The 15646-nt window shown below is 41.9% G+C and overlaps 1 protein-coding gene across 1 annotated transcript in view; it reads right to left on the bottom strand.

Annotated features, from left to right (window-relative positions):
• Pld5 (phospholipase D family member 5) overlaps positions 1 to 15646 on the bottom strand; it is a 326043-nt gene that overhangs the window by 160771 nt on the left and 149626 nt on the right. The gene's annotated exons all lie outside the window — the stretch shown is intronic.

Below are 15646 nucleotides of genomic sequence, written 5' to 3'. Positions count from 1 at the left end.
TTCTGTACGGTGTCAAAGTCTCCCTCATTTACTATTTCACCCTTGATGTCCTCTGTGTTGTTTGTATGTATATTACCATGTTGGGGAGCATGTAAAGAGCCCAGTGGGGGCTAAGCATGGGCAACGGGGTGGGGGTGAGCAAAGAAGCATCTCTGCAAGATCCTTTTCCTTTGTTTCCCTTCTGTTACATAATAAAACATATTACCGCTATCAAATATTATCTATACTCCATTAATATATTGATAAATTTTTAATACTGTAAGTAGTACATTAATTAGCCAATTCCAGCGACAACAGCTGTTATCAATATTTCAAAAGCCTATTCAATGTTCTCAGGGGTATAATTTCTCTCCTTAATGTCCCTGTGGATTTTAACACATTTTAAAACTTATGAACTCTATTACACAATATGATGGAGTTATTATATTAGCATAAACATAGGAAAAAATTAACACCCAAGTACCTTCGATGAAGTTTCTTATAAATATGTAAATATTTTAAATAATGAGCAATAAACCTTTCATTCATATTCACATTATAATTAAATTTTTAATTTAAGTAGCATCCTAAAAGCTATAAATTTTGACTCCTGATTCACTTCCAATCACCTTCTAATTTATATTTGCTCTCATTACAACAAGACTATGACAAATTTCAATCTTGTAATTCTCTAATCTTGGAAATTTAAAGATTCATAAGGCAAAATTAGAATCTGTGTAGAAGATATTGACACTGAGCCTGCAGTCACAGGAGCCTGACTCCCGACAAGAGTCGGTCTCCCACTCCAACTGCAGCTATACCCAGCTGTCCTGTGATGAGGGTACAGCAGACCCCCTGTGATGTCCTTTCTGTGTAATAGAAAAATGTCAAGAATTATAAATAATAATGCAAATATTATTCATTTCTAAATTCATAAGATTATTTAAACTCATTAAAATAACGAAAAATTAAGATGTATAGTTATAGCTAGGTAAGATGCATGTATATAACATATATGGATACTGTATTTATATATTATAGTTACTATATATTATGAAACCACATAAATACTGATGGTAGGTCTCTAGGTTTCATTGTTAAATGAAAAGAAAACATTAATTCCTTTTTTTTAAACTTCTCAAGACAGGGTCTTAACTGTATAGGCCAGGCTGGCCTCAGACACTAGTCCCAGCTAAACAGCTTGAGTTTTTCAAGCTGTTACTACTGGGAGCAGCTCATCCAATGAGTCATTGTAAACTGTTCAGTCACTCTGAAAGGCATTCCTTTATCTTTACACCATAGGGAAATAACAGGATCTCGATCAGGCAAAAGAGAAAGAAACAAAAAGAAAATGGTCCCCATTCTTGCCTACTCAGCCATGACCCCCAACAATCAGATCAGATATCCTCTTCTGAATTTGTTACTTTAGACTTTAGAGAATTGTGGGTCAAGAGAGGCAAGGGAATTAGATAAGGTTATAGCAAGAGGCAAGAATTAAGGACACTGAAAGCCTGATGAGAATCAAGAGAAAACAAGATGCCTTAAGAAGGCAGGACCACATTTAGCAAACAGAATTTCACCTAATGCTGTGGTACAGGTGCATTAGGAGGAGGAGGCTGTGGAGAATGCTCGGGCAGCCTCTATCCTCCAGGCTTTGTTATAGGAGCTGCCCCCTGTGTATGCATCCCCCCTCCCCGATTCCCTATCTAAAACTCTATCAGTTATTTCAGGAACTCAGCCTCGCAATCATTCATTACTGAGTCAATGAGTAGTTCTTTATGTGAAACTTTAGGGCCAAATGTCTTTACCATGCCTACGCTGCACATAAAATTTCTCAGTGGACTCTAAGGCAGCACCTTAGGGTGGGGCACATCCATATCTGTGTAGGTAATGAAATCATTCACACTTTGCAAGATAAATAAAATCCCAAGTAAGTAGCCAATTGTTTTAAATTTGTGCCATCACTAATTTTTATTGTGTATGCTTAGTATGTGTGTGTATGTATGTATATATGTATGAAGTGTGTGTGTGTGTGTGTGTGTGTGTGTGTATCTGAGAGACATGTGCAGTGTGGTCAGAGGAAAAATAGAAAGAATCACTTCTCTCCTTCTCCCATGTGGGTACTGGGGAATCTAAGTGCGGTTCTAAGCCTTGGCAGCAAGAGCCTTTCTCCTATCCACTGAGCCATCCTGCCAGCCCTTGTTTTAATTGTTAGAACTATAGGTAATGGACTGTGTTCTCATGCAACCAAGCGCCATCCACAGAAGGGAGTGAAGACAAATTCCCCAGCATTTCAAGGTAGAGCAGCTGCTGTACTTCAGCGGTCAAGCGTGGCTTACACAGTAAAGGAAATCCTGCTGCACCCACCCTACAGTTTGTGATTGTTTCCTAACCACGTTCCAGGACACATTGCTGCGGCTGCCCGAGAGCCACACCCTGAGAAGCACTGGTTAGAAGCCTAACCTGGGGCTGTGGGGTCTTGTGCTCCTGTCCACCATTTGTTACCTGTTGATTCCAGAAATCACATAACTGTTCCTGGTGCTGATGATGAGGACCCTTGTATGTGGCCACTCATTTTCCTTTTTTTAAAATTGAAAATAAAGTTTTTCATGCAGTATATGTCTCTAGTGCCCTCCCCAATGCTGACACTTGGCTAATCCATGTGGGTACCTGTCTCTCTCTGCACTGCTATGGTGCATCCATTATCCGCAGAGTGCACATTACTGGATGTGCAGGGGTTGCCCAACCTCATGTTCTCTCAGAGCACACTTGTGTCCAGTGTCTCTCCTCATCACTCACCTAATTTCTACGGAAATTTTCTTTATTGGTGATGTGTAAACCCTGCACATAAACATATGTCTTATCTTTCACACATGGCTGCCCGGGCTTTATTTTTAACATACTCACTAACATGTGAAAAAAAAATAGAAAACCAAGTCACCTTGTTCTCATTTCAGCTTTCAGGATTGCCAGTGTTCATTGTAAGGAGCTGTCATTCCCTATATTCTGGTTAAACAAGAGCCTGCTTCTCTCATTTCCAACTGTCTTCTCTCTCTCTCTCTCTCTCTCTCTCTCTCTCTCTCTCTCTCTCTCTCTCTCAGAAAGAACAAATACATTGAATTACTTTGCAAAAGACATGCACTACCTTTATAGAGAACACGATTCATTGTTTTTGTAGTGGAGGGGACATAGCTAAGCCAATGAAGCTAGTGTCAGTGCCAAGACACCATAGGGCTTGCAAGGTGACAATCACATTGGGGTGGTACAATCCTGGGACAAGATGATTTTGAAATACTTCTTCAGCTATGGTTATCTTCATATCTAGCTATTATCATTATCAATGAGGGAACATATGAACTTCAAGTTTTTAATTATTCAGTAATTACCCAATAAATCAAGTATGAATTAACTTTATAATTGAACCTATAACTGAGAAATATTCACGAGCTTGTCAGATATCTTTTTCTTAGAAAAATATTAAGTCCACCCTCCTTCCTACTCTGATTTGGACAGTCATAAAGAGGAGCTTGAATCAAAGCCAGCTGCCTCATCTCAGAATGAAAAAATGTTTTACTTTTAAGATTTTATCCCATTCGTTTTTTAACTTCATGAAGTAAGAACCACATTCTGTGTTAAGCTCTGCTTCTGAGGATAATCTTATGAACTGGGTCAGAAGGTAGTTAAATAAGAAACAGACTCATTGCTAAGAACCTCATTAAAAAAGAAAAAAAAAACTTGGCAGTGTTCCATGTTCAAAATAAACTATTCTCTATTCCAGGGAAATCACAAGATACTTTTGAGAAAAGTGCCAAAGAAGTAGTCCACAGAGAGTGCAGCTTCTGATGACCTGGCCAGGATGTCACCCTGCTGCTTTGGATGGAGGCTCAGGGAATATTCACTCTCAATCAATGTTTCTGAGTACTATGGCTAAAGAGAAAAAGGTCTCTATTCCTGGTCAAGGAGGTATACAAAACTTTGCCGAAGTCAATCATGGCAGCCCACACCTGCGATCCCAGCACTGGGAGGCAACAGAGGGAAGATGAGGGTTTCAAGACTTGCATCAGCTATGTAGTGAGGTTCAAGTCAGCCTGGGTTACAGGAGACTACAGATCAAACAAGCAATATTTTGCTTATATTAGAGACCTTGTCTCACTTGAAGGAGAACTGTAGAATGGTGATGTTGGAATATTCTGGAAAAGTGGCTTGCCTAAGAAGAAAACGAAGAAAAAAGGAGTAATAGTGGCAATTTGGTAGACAAAACGATGTGCCCCAGGACTGTGAAGACAAAGACGAAGGGGTTGGTTGAGTCGGGTGGAGGTGGCCCATGCCTTTTATCCCAGCACTCGGGAGGCAAAGACAGGTGGATCTCTGTGAGTTCGAGGCTGACCTGGTCTACAAGAGCTAGTTTCAGGACAGGCTCCAAACCTATGCAGGGCACGTAAGTTGAAGACTCTGGGATCTGGAGAGGCCATTGTGCTTCCTTTGCTGCCAGGGAGGTGAGCTTTGCTAACTTTCAGACTTCTCTGCTGTCCAAGATGCCAAGTACTGCCAGGACTTGAATATCTTTGTGCCAATTCTCAGGCAAGGGCACAGGGTGGAGGTGGGCTCACCTTTACCCCCACAGAAGATCCTACACTTAGTGAGGCCATATGGTTTATTACTTTGCATTTTGCTTTGCATAGAACTATTTGGTATGTTGTGGATTCTCAAGGAGGGTCATGAGAAGCCTGCCATGGGAAAATGTTAACTTCACTGGTAAACAAACATGTTTCTAAAAGTTGCTGAGGATCACACACTTAGGGTTGAGCATGCTAAACACACACTAGGTCACTGAGTTACACACTCAGCCTCAGATTTTCTTTTTTAATGTGGAATTTGGGGAAAATTGGACATTTAGAAAATGAATGGAAATCAAAGGATGACACAAACCATCTTGATGAGCTGAGGCCTGGGGATGCTACTGAAGGGCTGACACTGAGCCAAGGAGAAACAGGAACAGACTAAAGAAACCCTCAGAAAACCCTGTGGGTGCTGGAGCCCCAAGTCAAATCTCCATGGATTTTGCTTTAAAATCATGAACTAGTAAAATTAAGAAAAATAACATTGACCAACACTGAATTGTTTGTTTTTAATTTTGTAGAAGGTGAGGGGGGCATCCCACCACTTCAATGGGAATGCCATCCATATAGCTTTAATCTCATATTCTTCACCCCAGTGGCAAAACAATTTCAGGATAAAACTGGCCTTCTGAAGAGAGGCCAGCTGACTTTCAGGCAGATTGTATTTGTAATGATAGCATACATGTGCATTGATACACATACATACACATGCATAAGAACATATGTACATATACACAGATGGTAGGACTACGTGTGTTTCCTCACATGCTGCTACACACGGATGTTTGTTCCAAAGACACATGCAAAGTTAATATTGCACTGATTTGTGGTATTTGCACAGTTAGTGACTGTTTCCAGTATCAGTGAGTCAATTGTGAGACCAAATTGGACAGCAAAGTATGGAGAATGGCTCTCACATGTAACTTGGGGACACTCTGTCTAGACACATTTTAAGCCTATATATCCTCACGGACCCTCTAATGAAAATGACAGCATACAGTCAGCTGACATTACAGTCAGCTGACACAGACACAGCAGTGGAGGGAGTAGGCAGAGCTGAAGGGAAGCCTCAGGACTGGGGCCACAGAAAGACTTTTTCCACTTTCGGAGGCCCTAGAACTATATCAGGAGAGCTGTCCCAAACACAAGCAGCTGGGATGGATATCACACACAGACAGAAGCTGGACCATGTGCCAGCTCCGGTTTTGGACCTGAGGTGTGTGAACAAGTCATAAATTAAGCTGAGATAAGAAGATGGGATGGGATGTTTTAAGGTCTGGCCTTTAGAGACATGGAAATTGAAAAGGCAGATGCTAACATAACAAAAGACTTTTTTTAAAAACCCATTGGCACTAGCCTACAGGAAGTTGGTAGCCATATTCAGTCCAGTCTCTCAGTAGGGCTTCTCATCTCTGGGAGAACCTTGAGGGCAACCAAGAAAGATCCTCAGCTCTACCTCCTGAGGGTGGGGCATGAAGCTGAACAATTGGTTTACAGCTCTTTAGGTGACTCTAAGATACAGCTGAGACTCATTTCCTAAAGAGTTGAGAGAAAAAGATCCCCTCATCAGAGATGTTTAAACTGGCTGCAAATGCCTCAGAGTAGAATAAATCATTCCATCTGCAGCCATTTACAGACTCTCTTTCCACTATAAACCCTGATGGGCTGAGCAAGCCGAAAGATGATCTGCTCATCAAAGTGTCAGGGGCAGTGAAGGGCAATGCAAAATAGTGTGATTATGTGTTCTCAGGACAGACATCAGCGTCACAAAGACCCAGAGGACCACTGCTGTCATTCAGACCTTACATGTCACCCAAAGGCCCATGTGTTCAACATTTTGGTCCTCAGCCTGTTGCTACTGGGAGTCAGTAGAACCTTTAAGAGATGGGGCCCACTACCGCTGGTAGGAAATAAGGTCATTGGGGTCATGCCCTGGAAGGGGATATTATGACCCTGCACATTTTCACCCTCGCTTCCCATAATTATAAGATACTGTGAAACTGAACCAAAATAAACCATTTCCTTTTTGGAGGGTGCATAGGGGAAATGGGGTTTTGCCACATGATGCAAGATGGGCTTGAATTCATAGCAATAGTCTTGCTCCAGCCTACTCAGGGCTGGGACTGCAGGCATCAGCCATCACATCTGCTTGTCTTTCACCCTCTAAGGCGGACATCTTGGTTATTTTGTCACGGCAACACAAGTCTATGGCCCAGCCCCCTAGCAGAGTCCCCAGGTTACTTTACCAGGGCCTTGTAGTGTTGACAGGTAGCCCGGAGTAACGGCTCTCTGAAGGCAATGTTCCCACTGCTCTGGAGCTTTAGTTCTATGCCAGGCGCTGTGCTATAGATGCAGTGGTTCTCAACCTTCCAAATGCTGTCACTCTTTAACACAGTTCCTCATGGTGTGGTGACCCCAACCATAAAGTTATATTCATCACTACTTCATAACTGTAATTTTGCTACTGTTATGAATCATATGTAAATATCTGTGTTTTCCGATGGTCTTAGGTTATCCTTGTGCAAGGCTCATTTGACCCCCACAAAGCAGTCATAACCCATGTCAAGTGAATACTCATTCTGTTGTGGCTGTACCATCTAGCTGCCATTCTTCCAACATGGCATCTCCTAGAACCTTCTTTCCTTGACAATCATTTCCTTCATGTCTGGGTCCAGCACTCACCAACTCTGAGGATGATGTATATACGGTAGCTGCCTCTCTCCATACATGGTTTCACTGACTACAGACTCAGTCAGTTGGGCTCTGAAACCAATTCATCCCATAAACGAACATTTTGTAAAATGTAAGTTATAGCCTGTTCTGGGTAGCAGGCTGAACTTTAATGCCACACCACTATGTTCCAGGAAGATGTGGATCACCTTTTTGTTCAGCTGTCCAGACTGTGTGTACCAGCAGCCATCCCAGCTGTCGGATGGACAAAATAGAGGCTGCATAGGCTAATGTTCCCATACCCTTGCATACCGAGCAGTGGCACCAATGTTTGAGAAGCAGTAAAGTTGAGGCAGGGGATGAGGTTTGAAATGTTCTATGAAAACTCTATAGTGGAGATGTAAGACGCTAAAGAGATGTACAAGCATGAAACTGTATATAGAATTGCATGCAGCCAAGCCCCTGAAAACATGCACTATGCAAATGACCCCAAGGCTCTCATTATGACATGAAAGCCCCCATCCTTTGTAACTAGGCCACTTTGTTTAGGCTCTTAAACTTTTCTCCTGATTTCTTTCCCTTGGAAGTGAACTACCTCTTTCTCTCTCTCTTTCCTTTTTTCTCATGCCAGGCTTTTTGTGTGGTTCCAGTGGACACAATTCAGGTTTGCACAGTAAGCACTTCACTGAGTGGGCCATCTTTTTAGCCTTGAAAATGTTCGGTCACTTAATAAACTGCCTCTGCTTCTGTGGCAACTGTAGGTCTTCATTCAGTTCTTGCTCACAGACATGGAAACGTGGGACCACCCCCTGTGGTGCCTCTGAACCCTGTATCAGCCAATACCAAAGTGCCTCCTTTCAGTGAATGGGCAAATGTTCTCTGTTAATAAGGAAAGAAAATAACCTTATGCTGAGCTTTCCAAAATCTCTGGTAAAACTGAATTTATATGTGAAATTATGGCTCCCCCCTGCCTGTCTATATAGGTGTTTCCTTCTTTCTACAACAGTTTTGCTCTTCAGCGTCACTTACCCTTCCATCCCCATGTCTGCCTGTTGTAATAAGGCTGCTTGTTGGTCCCTGGCTGCTCAGCTCCAAAATAACCACACAGAAACTATATTATTTAAATTGTTGCTTGGCCCATTAGCTCTAGCTTCTTGTTGGCTAACTGTTACATATTAATTTAACCCAATCTTTGGTAATCTGTGTATTGCCACGTGCTGTGGCTTACCGGGTGAAGTTCCCAGAGTCTGTCTCTGGTGGGGCTACATGGCTTCTCTCTGACTCCACCCTTCTTTCTTCCAGCATTCAGTTTAGTTTTCCCCGCCTAGCTAAGTTCTGCCTTGCTATAGGTCCAAAGAAGTTTCTTTATTCATTAATGGTAATCATAAAAATGGTAAGCATAAAAAGAGGAATCCTACATCATCTGCCTTTCTTATATGCTAGTCTCTGTTGTGTTCTTCTGTCTTCCCTGCTAATCTAAGATCCCAAGGACAGTGGCATTTTCCCTGTCTTGTGTGCCTTTTCTCCAGTCCTCTCTTTTCCACTGGACAAAGTTTGGCCTTGTTTGGCACTTAGTAAATCATTGAATGGACAAAATGTTGGGTAATATCACAGGATACTGTTATTCATTTTTTGTTTCTTGACTGCATCCAGTGTGTATTTGTGCTTGCACATATGTGCACACCAAACTCAAATGATCAGGCTTGTCGGCACACACCAATATGAGATAAGCCAACTTAAAACCTGTTATTTCTATTTTCAGTGACAAAATGTTTTTCTGTGCAAAAGGAGGCTTGCTTAGTTAAAAACAAAAGAGATGAATGTGAAAGTATACATAGAGAAACAAGAAGATGGGAGGATAGGAAGCTTCAGTTGGTTTTGACTCCAAGAGTCAGAGTACAAGAGTCAAAAGGCCACATGTGGCTTGTGGCTACACGGCTGGTTAATTGTCTCTTTGGTTTCCTTCACCTCCCTCCTTGGAAGTTAGTGAACTAAAGTCATTTGCAAAGGAGACTCCTGATAGTCACTTTCCGCTCGATCTCCAACCATCCTTCTGAATGCTGAGAGGAGGGTAGAGACAGCCACACTTACGGCTCTGCTCTGCTTTCTTCAGTTCTAATATCTATTAGGTTATTCTGATTGTAGGGGAACACAACAGGTCCCAGTGGCCCTTTTGTATCTGTGCCTGCCCCTTTCTCTAGGAGGCTGCTCTTGTTCAGAATTCTCCATGTAAATTCTAAAGCCCGTACCCAGTAAGAAACCACATCACAGCATTTATTTTTGCTTCTAGTGTAACTGCAGGAAAAATAAATCATTTTAACAGGATTTGTCCTCTTGTAGCCCCTGAACTACTTTACTGAGCTAAGCGTCTAGGACTGGAGGTTGACTAGATGGCCAGATGATTATGGCAAGTGAGGAGGAAGCCACGGACGACTCAAGGAGAAAGAAATAAAGTTAGCGAATGCAGTGTGCTCTGCGGCTGGATCCTGGAGAAACACTCTATTTTTTAAAGGAAGAGAATGCATATGCTTACAGTCAGATCTGGAAATCAGGCGCTAAGATCTCCCCCTTGCTCTCCTCCCGAGACAGGGTTTTTCTGTGTATCTTTGGAGCCTGTCCTAGAACTCATTCTATAGATCAAGTTGACCTCAAACTCACAGAGATCCACCTGCCTCCTCTGCCTCTGGTGTGTGCCACCATAGCCCAGAGTGCTCTAAGATCTTTATCTTCACCAAATGCATCAAATGGGAAACAAAATTTTCACTGAGGGAGATGAAAACAGAATTGGCCCTCTGTTTCCCAACAAAGCAATTTGTTGTAGCTGCACTCCAGGAGGCAGCCCTCAAGACTATTTTAGGCAAATGGGAGTGCCTCAAAATAGAAAAGGAGTACTGAGTCCAAAATCCATGATACGAGAATAAAGCTAGATAAGTCAGGCTAGGAAAATAAGATGCAAGCCGGCTTCATTATAGCCATCAAAGGCAGAACTGCATTCCAATTACAAAGATAGTTTGCATGCTAAGCAGAAATGATCTCAATTACTTGTAGCTAAACATAAGGTAAGTAGACTGTGGAGTGCATGCTTGCACTGATAAAATGTTTATTGTGCAAAAAGAAAATATTCCCTGCCTCTAAACATCCTCCACAGAAATAAGGGGCTCTAGACTCTGGGGTCTAAATGGTTATTTTCTAGTCTGTTGCAGGTTCTGTGTGCACTCCATGTACCCAACAACCTACAATGAGAGGAAAGCTGAGGTTTAAGCAAAGGATGGGTTGATGCCATAGATAAGAATTTTGAGTCTGCAGGTGCTTAAAACAACTCAGGGCTGGGGAAATAGCTTGCTCAATAGAGCCCTGACTGCACAAGCACAAGGACCTAAGTCTGATCCTTATCATCCACATAAGAACCTGTAACGGCATCCATGTGTCTTTAACCCCAGCACTAGGAAGGCAGAAAAGAAAGGATTTTTGTAGCTTGCCAATCAGGCAGGCTCCCTAAGTAAATGAGTTCCAGGTTCAAAGAGAGATCCTGTATCAAAAACATTAAGCGTGACAATGTGGTTGACTAAATTCACTTAAAGCCTGAGAGAGCTTAAAAGGGAATTCTAGATACAAAAGAACAGAGTTAAGCACAGATTCTTGGTAGCCAGCATTTTGCTTGTAGCATGTTGCAGCTCCTTTAAGAGAGGTCTTCCTGATTCAGTGGTAGCAGGAAAAAAACCATGTGGGGGTTTCAAATGGTGACAGCTTGTATAAACTCTGGCTCTTTCAGGAAGCCAAACATTTGAATGGCTTTTGTGGGCCTGTGTGCTTGTATACTCTCTCAGTGTTGGGAGGAAAGTAGCTGAGATCATGCCCACAGATTAGCACTCCCTGCCTGGGCAGGCAGTGGAATCAGGTCTACTAGGATACACAGGCAGGAGAGCATGGCAGATTCCTGCCACCATATACATAGATATTTCCAGACTGTGCATTGTACTGCATGGCAGATTTAGCTATTGCTCAGATAAAAAGGGTTTATGTGCTACATGCTCCTTCTCGGAGTTAAAGTGGTGAGCTTGGCTCCTACCTGGTGATCCCAGAGCTGGCGGTGATGGTACTTCAGCCATTTTGAAAGGCAGAGAGAGGCAGAGCCAGCTGCTGTGACCAAGCTGCTTAACATTTTAAAAGCTCTCTAGGACAGAAAAGGATTTCAGATACACAGTAGGACAGATTTAGACATAAAAGACCTCTAAATGGGACACAATGTGTTTTTATAAAATGTACATAGGCTTGGGAGAAAAAGAAAAGACTATAGAGAGTTATAAAAAGAAGTAAATGGTTTATTAAAAGATAAAACAAAGTCTTTAAAGAGATAGAGTACAAACAGTTATAGATTAAATGAGTAAAAATAATAAAATAAACATTAAAAAGTAATAGAGTAAAAAAAGCCCTGTAAAGATGGAATATACAAAGAGAGTCTGGATTTTGTACATTATTGTGTTCTTTGAATTTTTTGACTTTGAAGGAGCTAGGTAACATATATATATATATATACACACACACACACATACATACATACTTTAAAGGTATTTTGTCTTCAAAAGTTGGGTCTAAGGATATGTTACTTTGGAAAAGAGGTTCTTTTGTTTCCACAGAGGATGAGAACCTGCAGAATCCTTCTACACTACTGTGGTTTGATGGACCAATACCCCACAAAAGTCACCTTGAACACCTCTCAAAAATTACTTCACCCAATAAACAGCAGGAAACTCTTTGGAGAGAACTATGTGCATATTTCCAAATATTGTTTATAAATGTTTGTTTACATTTAAAGAGAGATATGTTATAGAGATTTGCATTGGTATAGATCTTGGTTTATTGATATAAATTTTAGGTCAATTTTGTTATATGCATATTTCTGGTCTTAAGGTGTTGTGCTTGTGCAGATCATTTAAAAATGTAATGTATAATTAAGAAATACAGGTTAATAGATAATAATCTATAATAGTCAAGCTTGTTCTCATGTTAGATTTTCTAGATGTACAGAGATGTATTTCAGATGGATAGTTATTCTTCAAACCTCTCAAAGACTAACAGAATATGGCATTTAAAATGTTTTAAGATCTTAGGACTTTTTATCACAGTGATACACATCAGCTCCTGGCAGCACCAATCTACTTCAAGAAGAAGATGGGCATTGAAGAGGCTCCTTATGGAGTTTCTTAGCCATTTGGGCAAGAAACTGCTCTTGCCTGGACTGCTTGATGCTATGCTGCATGAAATGGACATGCAGGATCCTTAGAGAAATGACTACTGAACTTGCCTAAAGGTGAGACAGTCCTTTGGGGTTCCTGCTTCATGAAAGAGTCTGCCAGACATTCTGCAGGACACAGAAGAAAGTGACTGACAAACTGCCAATATAGGCAGAACTGTCTTTGAAATTTCCTGATTCATGGAAAAGACTGCTAAATACTATGGGCCTGTAGGCTGAAGATGGATACCCCAATGATACAGAAGAACTGGGAGACTGTACAGGCAGTAAGAAGTCTCTATCAATTCTAGAGTTTTGGAAGTTGTTTACAATGCACTTCCTGTTTACTTAGGTAATATTATATTCTTCTGGAATCTTTGATGGAATCAAAGAATAGATAGCTATAGTTATAGTTTTCCTTAGTTATGATAAAAGATAAAGTAGATAAAATGTTGTAACTGTAATTCTTGCTTGATACCTGTTTTGTTATGTGTAATTTTACTATGTTAAAGCCTTCCTTTTTATTTAAACAGAATAGGGGAGGTGATGTGGGATTCCCTCTGTATGCTTTGAATACCATTGGTTAATAAAGAAACTGACTTGGCCTGATAGAGTAGAACAGAGCTACGCAGAGAAAACTAAACTGAATGCTGGAAGAAAGAAGGGGAAAGTCAGAGAGAGGTCATATAGCCCCACCAGACACAGACACTGGTCAGAATCTTGCTGGTAAGCCACAGCCACGTGGTGATACACAGATTACTAGAAATGGGTTAAATTAAGATGTAAGAGTTAGCCAATAAGAAGTTAGAGCTAATGGACCAAGCAGTGATTTAATTAATACAGTTTCTATGTGGTTATTTCAGTTCTGGGCAGCAGGGACGAACAAGAGGCCTCATACAACAGAAAGGCAACTGAAGGATGATCACACACACACACACACACACACACACACACACACACACACACACACACACACACACCCTTACTTTAATCTTACATGCTCAGAAATTAGGGGGCCAGGACTTCCTAGATAGCCATCCTTGCTATACAGCTAGCACATTTCATCATGCCTGGAGCCTGAGGTCTTTGTCATCTGGAGTAACAAGAATGACAGAGATACATCCAGGCAGGACCTCTCAGAGTTGTGCCTTTTCCTTGAAACCCTGAAGCTCTCAGAAACTATTTAGAACACCGAGATCAGGCTGCATCCTGCTCTAAGTCATTTCATATTGTATAAAATAGTGGATTTTCAGGCTATGCCTTGCCCTGGGCGACTCTATTTGCAGCATTTAGCTCCATCTAAGTACAAATGTAGACAGAAGGACTGCATCACAGGAAGCACACAAATAATGCCATCTGTCCTGCACCATCCACAAGGCAATGACTGATAACTTATTACTAAAAGTAAGAAGAGTGCCATCCTATTAGTTGGCCAAAGTGAATCTGTGCCATATGAGCATAATGGTATATTAAAATCACATCTAAAAAACCAGGCCTGAGGGCTTACAAAGCACACTAGATGAAGGAAAATGTGTAACGCCCTCACCTGGACTCCATGAAGAAGACGACAATCACTGTGATAGTGGCAGCCATCACTGGTCTGCCATCTGATCACCCAATGTGTACATAGAGAACCCGGGAATACTCCATCTGCTCTGGAGTCTTCACCTTGGTCCTTCCCAGGCTGCCATGGTCCTGTAGCTCTCCTAGACAGCTCAGTCCAACCTTCAGGCTTGGCTTGGCTTTTCAGTAGTGCCTCCAGCCGACTTCCAGGAAACTCCTCATCTAATTCCCACAGAGACTTGCTTTGTTCCTGTATTAGTCTCCTTTGCCTCTCAGGAAATCTCTCTCTCTCTCTCTCTCTCTCTCTCTCTCTCTCTCTCTCTCTCTCTCTCTGATATTGAACTCTGCTTTAGCTCCTTGCAGCCATTCTGCAACCTATGCATGTATATATAAACACAGGGAGATTTACTATTGTGGGATATTTTACCCTTTTGGCTTCTGTGGGGGGTGGGCACTACCCAGCTCCCAAATAGATGACACATGGAGGCTTATGCTTAGTTCTGAATGCCTGACCATAGCTTGGCTTGTTTATAGCTAGCTTGTCTTATCTTAAATTATCCCCCACTACCTTTTGCTTCTGGGCTTTTATCTTTTTTACTTCAGTATGTCTTATTTTTCTTCTTCCTCCATGGCTGGCTGGGTGGTTGAGTGGCTGGGTGACTGGTCCCTAGTTTCCTTCCATTGTTCTCTCTTACGCCTCTTTCTCTCTTTATACTTTCTACCTGCTAGCCCCGCCTATCCTTGCTTCTGTCTTGCTATTGGTCGTTCATCTCTTTATTAGGACCATCAGGTGTGTAAGACAGGCAAAGAATTATAGCTTCACAGTTAATCAAATGCAGCATAAACAAAAGTAACACACTTGAAAATAATATTCCCCAACAATTTACTATATGATGTTTCCTGTGTGGTCAGAGAGATAATAAGATTAGGATGAAAGAACATGTGTTTGCCCCAGCCAGCTATCACGGGAAATCTGGACTACTTGGCAATTGCAGCCAGCAATCCCACTGAGGCTTATTGCCACTCAGTAAACGCTGTCCCAGGCAAAGACACAAGCATTCATGTGTGTGTTTCTGACCTAGTACATCCACAGTGGAGAGCTGTTTCAAAGTCATGCCAAGAGCCAAGAACTCAAGATCGAGTCTGACTGTTTCATCGGCACGCAGCGCTCCTGATTAGAAATTAAATCCCATCCCTTGTCCATCTTCTAGTTGTTCAAAACCATCCTGCTGTTGGGGCTCAGAAAAAAAGATACCACAAAGAATGGCAAGCTGACAAGGCAGCCTTAGAAGCTGCCTCACAGTCAAGGTCCCACCCTCTGGCCTTTCTCTCCCAGCCACCACGCACAGGAGGAATTCATGCACAGAATTTATTGGACCACTAAAGAGGACTATCGAAGACAAGATGGGACTGTAACTGCATCTGGACATGTCCATCTCCAGGCCTCATGCAATTCCCATAGAATCACATTCCTTTCTGCCTCCTCCACCCATCCTATCTCCCTAATAATCATCGACTATCTCTCTAAGGCTGCCCCACCCTCGCCCTGTTTCCTTCTCTCCTATGAAGATGAAGCTTTAGC

This window comes from Arvicola amphibius, chromosome 12 (assembly GCF_903992535.2).
Source record: "Arvicola amphibius chromosome 12, mArvAmp1.2, whole genome shotgun sequence".
Taxonomy (NCBI): domain Eukaryota; kingdom Metazoa; phylum Chordata; class Mammalia; order Rodentia; family Cricetidae; genus Arvicola; species Arvicola amphibius.
Note: the sequence above shows the minus strand (reverse complement) of the source record. Positions and strands in the feature narration are given on the sequence as shown.